General features: G+C 31.6%; 2 long non-coding RNA genes across 2 annotated transcripts; both read left to right on the plus strand.

Annotated features, from left to right (window-relative positions):
* The first annotated feature begins 953 nt into the window (after nucleotides 1-953).
* Nucleotides 954-3559, plus strand: LOC130466987 (uncharacterized). The gene is made up of 2 exons (XR_008927143.1): nucleotides 954-1086; nucleotides 2515-3559. It is a non-coding gene; the product is annotated as an uncharacterized lncRNA (long non-coding RNA).
* Nucleotides 3560-3969: 410 nt separating this feature from the next.
* LOC110796256 (uncharacterized) lies at nucleotides 3970-5702 on the plus strand. The gene is made up of 2 exons (XR_002535536.2): nucleotides 3970-4587; nucleotides 5408-5702. It is a non-coding gene; the product is annotated as an uncharacterized lncRNA (long non-coding RNA).
* Nucleotides 5703-6693: the final 991 nt, after the last annotated feature.

Consider the following 6693-nt stretch of genomic DNA (forward strand, 5'->3'; position numbering starts at 1 on the left):
GCTGGAGGAGAGAGAAGCTGCTGGCCTGCTGCTGGAGGAGAGAGATTTCAATTTTAGGGTTTCGCGCATTCTGTTATTTTGGATCACGTGATTTCAAACGGTTCAGCGCTGCAAAATTACTTAATTACCCTGGTCGGTAACCTTATGGTGGACCGGATCCATGCAAGCGGAATTGTTATTTCTATAGGAAGGGAATAGAGAACAGTCATCTCAACCAACTACTCTCTTCGTCTCTTTTTGTTCTTTACGTTTTGTATTTTTCACGCGTTTAAATATTAATTAATTTGCATCGAGATTCCTCAATTTTTTTATTTAAACAAGATAAATTACGCTTATTTATAATGTTTTCACTTATATCAAAATTCTGATATTGGGAAATGAAAAAAATTTAATGTTCGAATGGAAAAATGTGAGAGATTAAATGACCTAATGAATTTAATTGGTTAAACTAATAATTTGACATAAATTTTGATAGAATGCTAAGTCATTTATGTGATAATATAAAAGGAAATGTAAAGAACATTTTGAAATACCCAAAAAGGAAAACGTAAAAAAAAAAAAGAGACGGAGGGAGATATTATAGTGTATCGTTATTCGACGCCCGTATTTAGAGAAGAAAAAATACGGATTTGCCCTTTTATTGTTCAACCGCTCCAATAATAATAATAATAATAATAATAGTAATACGGATTTGCCCTTTGTTGGCATTTGATTTATAATAATAATAATAGTAATAATAATAACAATAACAATAAATAATAAAAATAATAACAACAACCACAACAACAACAACCACAACAAATCCATATAATAACAATAAAAAGGAATAACAGTAATAAAAAAAAGAAATATAAAAAAATTGTTGCGCATAGGGATTGCCCTGCCAACACCGCTGCCGCGCACAGGGATTGCGCCGACGACACGACGGCCACGCACAAGATCAGCGTGGCTGTTGTGTCGTCGGCGCAATCTCTGTGCGCGCCGCGGTGTTGGCAGGGCAATCCCAGTGTGCGGTTTGATTTCTTTAAAAAAAATAAAAAAGCCCAATCGCCATTAACGCACCAGTCCAATCTCTTCCGGTTCAAGGTGATTACTCTTCCTCCATTTTGTAAGTGTTTAAGATTTATGGTGATGAACTCATGAACTGATGATGATGCTGCTAAATTTTTTTATCAATTTTGAATTCGATGAAGATGATGATGACGATTAATGATGATGATGCTGCTGCTTATTTTGTTTATCAATTTGATGATGTTGTTGCTTGTTTTTTTTTTTATCAATTTTGAACTCGATGATGATGATGATGATAATGCTGCTGCATATTTTGTTTATCAATTTCACTTCCATTTATTAATTACTAGTATTAAAACCCGTGCGATGCACGGATTTGTCAATTTATGTACATTTTATCTTATTATATCATCGTATATAAATAAGTTTTTTATAAAATATAACTATAATAGAAAGTTAAAATAGTTTCCTTTTCAAGTTGGAGTACATGTGTGTTCTTAATATTTAGAATGTTTATGCATTAATCCCCACGACTGGCTTTCAGTTTTCTCCAAACAATTTTATCAAATATCTCATTCTTAAGTTTATAAAAACTCGATTGATCAAAGATCGCAACAATTTGATGTCATATATACTGTTTGATCTATTAGGCGAGTGTTTTAAATATATAAAACACTCCATGCCCACCTGACGCCTTCTACAATATTTAGTTTAAGTAGGACTTACCAGCTTTGATACCTATTATGTGTATGTTATGCGTATGTTATGCGTTTAAGTAGGATAAATTAATCGTATATTACGCGTATGTTATTATATAAAATGAAACCTATATACTATCCATTTGATTATTTTATCTATTTTTCTTCATTGGTTATTCAATCGAATTCCGACGTGAAAATTATAACTAACAATTAAAACAACAAAAAATAAATCTTCAGATAACTTGTTCAATCCCCCCTAGCTATAGTGTTTTTTTAAAATAAAATACTTTAGAAAGATCTACCCCTCACGTAACTCTTTTTATCTTATTTTTTTTTAAAGAGGATAATTGTTTTTTTTTCTCATATTATCTTTTACTTAGTACTTATTTATCTTTTTTATTCCTAGCAAAATTTATCTTTTATTATATTTTATCGGGTGCTTACTTATCTAATTTTTTTTTAAAAAAACATCTAAATAATATTAGTTAAATTTTTATAGTATTGAGGATTCATTAGACCAAAAAAAAAAACTTAATTGGTCTACTAATGCCTTCAACTATTTGAGATTAATCTATCTTTTTCGGCCTTTATTCATCATTATTTATCGTAAACAATGTAGTTATCAGATTTAGTCCTTACACAATGTTAAAAAAAAATTAATGATTTATATGGTTGTGGTTACTCGTAGACTATTACGGTAGAAACCTTTCCGAATTATGTTATCGGTTTTCCGTAATTAGTTGTAATGTTTTATATATGTGCACCTGATTAGGTCTTAACCTCAAAATTGCCAAAATTGCAGGGCCTATGGATTTTGTCAAGTGGAATGCTTCTGTTTTAGACTCGGTCGTTGGAGTCATGTCCAAGATTATCCACATATATACCAGGGTATATAGGGAGGAGCATGCTTAATAACATGAATTAGGTCAAAGTTAATGCCTTTGATGTGAGGATATTGTGACATGATAATGCGAAGAGTGTGGCCAAGACCTCCACCAACATCAACAAGATGTTGGATGTTCCTAAAACCCATCGTATTTTTGGAGGATTTTGTTGATAATATAAGTCGACTGATCATGCATCGCCTTGTTGAAATATCATTGAACCTTGGATCTACACTTGGATACTCAAATGCATGCATTCCATGTACCATGTTGAACGGGATCCCTCCTTCTAACACCGCCTTTTTCAACTTGCTCCTATATAGGAATACAACCAATTTAAATAATTATAAGAAAAAAAAACCTTGTTTACATAGAATTGTAGGGAGATATAGAGACGGGCGGAAAAAAATCAAACACCAAAAACCCAGCCTTAAACGCATCAGAATCACCTCAGTTAAAACTTCTAGGAAGGGTCCAATGAGAGACTCTTCATATGCCACCAAGATTACACATTCTAATGACTTGGGATCAACATCCCAATTACAAGCAACCCAAAAAATAATCTAGGATTGGGGCAAACACCTTTAAACACTCTTCTGCAAACAGACGCAGCAGCCTGCACTTTGGCTTCAAAATCCATAGGACTTCTATTCGACTGTAGCATCTGCAAGACGTTTGCCATCTGGTTTAATTTCATATACGTTGTTTGCACAATAATATATAAGAATGAGATATTTGTGGTGGTTCTGTCAAGCTAGACCTTATCATTTAATTAGATAAATTAAAGTAGTTTGTAGAAAGATATTTGTTTACTTTTATCCCCATTCGATTTTTTCATTTATGAAGTATTTAATATAGAATAAAATAAAATTGTGACTGTACAATCTTATGTGGTGCTCCAAAATCTCTGAAAAAAAACTCTCCTTTATATGTATTAGATGAGTGGCAAAATAATTTTACTAATTATTAGTATTATTGTTATTTATATATTATTATTATTATTAGTATTATTAGTATTATTATTATTAATTATTATTATTATTATTATTATTATTAGTATTATTATTATTAATTATTATTATTATTATTATTATTATTATTATTGGAGGGGTTGAATATTAAAAGGGCAAAATTGTATTTTCATACCCTTAATGCAGGCATTTTTAGGAAAACGCGGGCGTCATAATAAAAAAAAACCCATATTATATGCCTAGGTATAGAATACGCCTCTTTTACCTGTTATATAAATCTTATAGTGCGTTGAGCAAAAGAGCGCCTCTAAAGCATTTTATAAAGCCTATTTTAACAGTTCTCTATTCCCTTTATTGTAGTAGCGCCTTCAAAATACGAAACACCTCCCTACAAATTTATAGTCCACTCTCTATCATTGTTATTAACATTCTTACCTATTATTTGTGTGATCCTATGCTTTACAAGGACTCAAACTTTTAGAAAAGACGGTCTTACAAGAAAGACCGCTTTGATGGCACTTAACTTGCCACGTAACTGCCACACAATTGCTGACATCAGCAATATATAATCTTATATTTTTCTTCTCATTTTCCTAAACCTAATTCATTCTTTCACCCTCCTAAACAATCCGTGTCTCCCTCTCTCTCTCTAAACACTCGGTCCCTTCCTCTCCTCTCCATGACTAAGCTGCTAAAGTCGCTGCTTCTCCTTCGCCGGCGAAGATTTGAGAATGTAACGGTGGCGGTGGCGGTGGAAGGAGGAGCCCTGCGGAGACTGATTTGAGAAAGTTTCTCAGGATGTATAAAATTATCACATTTTCTCTCTCTTCCTCATCATAGAAGAGACGGCGAAGGTCGTCGTAGGATATCGACCGGACTTGAATAGCCGCGGGGACAGGGAAGCAGGGAGCAGAGGTGGCGAGGCAATGTTAGGGTTTCGCAGCGAGAGAGGAAGGAGAAGAGCGACGGCGAATTTGGTGGCCGACGAGCAGCGGCGATGTGCGATGTTCAGGAAAATCGGTAAACAATTTTGTTGATTCAGACGTTTTTTAATTAAATTAATATCATGTTTGTTGTTCATATGCGACGAATCAATCGACGATCAGTTGATGTTGTTCATAACTGTGATTGATTGATTTTGCGATCGTAAGAATTTGAGTTTATTCGAAATTGTTTATCTGTTTGACTATTTCTCGTCAATTTTCGATGATTTTTTTTATTAATTTTGTTGATCATAAACAAGATTACATCAATCAATGGAGTAAGTATTTAGTTTAGGTTTTTGATGTTCCAATTCTTTTAGGTTTTTTATTTTACAATTTAGTTTTTTGATTTCACATTGCCATCTCCAATAGATTTATTTTGTATTATACGAATAGGTTGCATTGTTGATTTGTTGCAATATTGTTATGCTCTTCTTTGCGCTTTTTGTTTAGAATTCAATGTTATTATTGGCTAGGAAGAGATATATGCTAGTTTATAGCTTTGCTAGCTCTTGCTGCTGATGCTTATATGATTAGGTAGCATTTTTTATTCTTAGCAATATTGTCATGCTTTCTTATGTACATTTTGTTTAGTTTTTGTCTATGTTGATGTTGCTCTCAATGAATGTCTATTCTAAATGCTTATGCAGCTTTTTGACTTTAATGTTTAGCAGTGTGTAATGGAGGATGCTTGTTCTGGTTTGATTTAGTTTTAGCCAAAGTACTCCTTGGCCTTGCTGTTGGTTCGGATGAGATGCTCTTCTGCTCTATCTTCTTTGACTGTTTTCTGTTGTTTGTGCTCTTGTTCAGTGTGTTTTCAGGTGCCTCTGAATCTCTAATACTGCAGTTTGTTGCAGGTCTGCTTGGTCTGATGGTCCTGGTTCAGTTGGAAGAAAATGCAGGGGCAGAAATGTTGTGTTTGATTGCTGATCCCTGCAGGCGGTATGGAGAGGAGTGAGACAGGGTAAGATGGCAAAATTGCAAAGAAATGTAGTTTAATTTCCAAATCTGTATTGTAAATGTGAATAATTTTATTCATTTATATTAGTCATGATTCAATTGGTTTTAGTTAAGAATAATTTCATCTTAGTTACATTTTTGTTATATTTAGTTAAGAATATTTCCGTTTTATTTAAAAATAATTTCATTTTAGCTATAATTAAATTCGTATTAATTTGAAATAATTAGTTCGGAACTTTTTTGTTTTAGTTAAGAATAATTTAAGTTTTAGTTAAGATTTTTAAAGTTTTAATTACAAATTTCTTGGTTTTAGTTAAGTTTTTTTGAGTTTTAGTATGGATTTTAGTATAGAAAATTTTAGAAGTATTAGTTAAGATTTTCCGAGTCTTAGTTATGATTTCAGGAGTTTAAGTTACAATTTTCTTGGTTTTAGTTAAGATTTTTTGAGTTCATTGAAACTAATTAGTTAAACAATGGATCCAGTTAGTTGAAAAATGAAATTAATAAGTTAAGCAATGTAGCAAATTAGTTAAACAATGTAACAAAATAGTGAAGCACTGGAACCTACTCCTATTAGTGAAGCACTGGAACCAATTAGTTATGCACTGGAAATAATTAGTTAACCACTGAAACCAATTAGTTAAGTCTGAAATTGAATTAGTTAAGCAACGAAACCAATTAGTTATTCAACGGAACCAATTAGTTATGCAACGGAACCAATTAATTATGCAATGAAAGCAATTAGTTAAGATTTTATGAGTTTCAGTTAACAATAAGTTTGTTTAAAAATAATAACTATTCGACACATAAGTTTAACTATTTATCTTTGTATCTTAACTATTTTTTTATTCAATTAGTTATGATTTTATTACTTTTAGATATGTTTTACACTAGTTTAGTTAGTAACAAAAAATCGAAAAACTTATTTTTCGAAAAAAAAAACGAAAAAAAATTGAAATAAAATTACAAGCCTGAAATAAAATTAGTTAAGCCTGAAATTGAATTAGTTAAGCTTGACATTCAATTAGTTAAGCAACGAAACAATTAGTTAAGCAATGAAACCAATTAGTTAAGCATTGAAATCAATTAGTTAAGATTTTATGAGTTTTAGTTAATAATAAGTTTGTTTAAAAATAATAACTATTCGAGTCATAAGTTTAACTATTTGTTTTTATACCTTTAC

The sequence above is a fragment of the Spinacia oleracea genome, chromosome 2, assembly GCF_020520425.1.
Source record: "Spinacia oleracea cultivar Varoflay chromosome 2, BTI_SOV_V1, whole genome shotgun sequence".
Taxonomy (NCBI): Eukaryota; Viridiplantae; Streptophyta; class Magnoliopsida; order Caryophyllales; family Amaranthaceae; genus Spinacia; species Spinacia oleracea.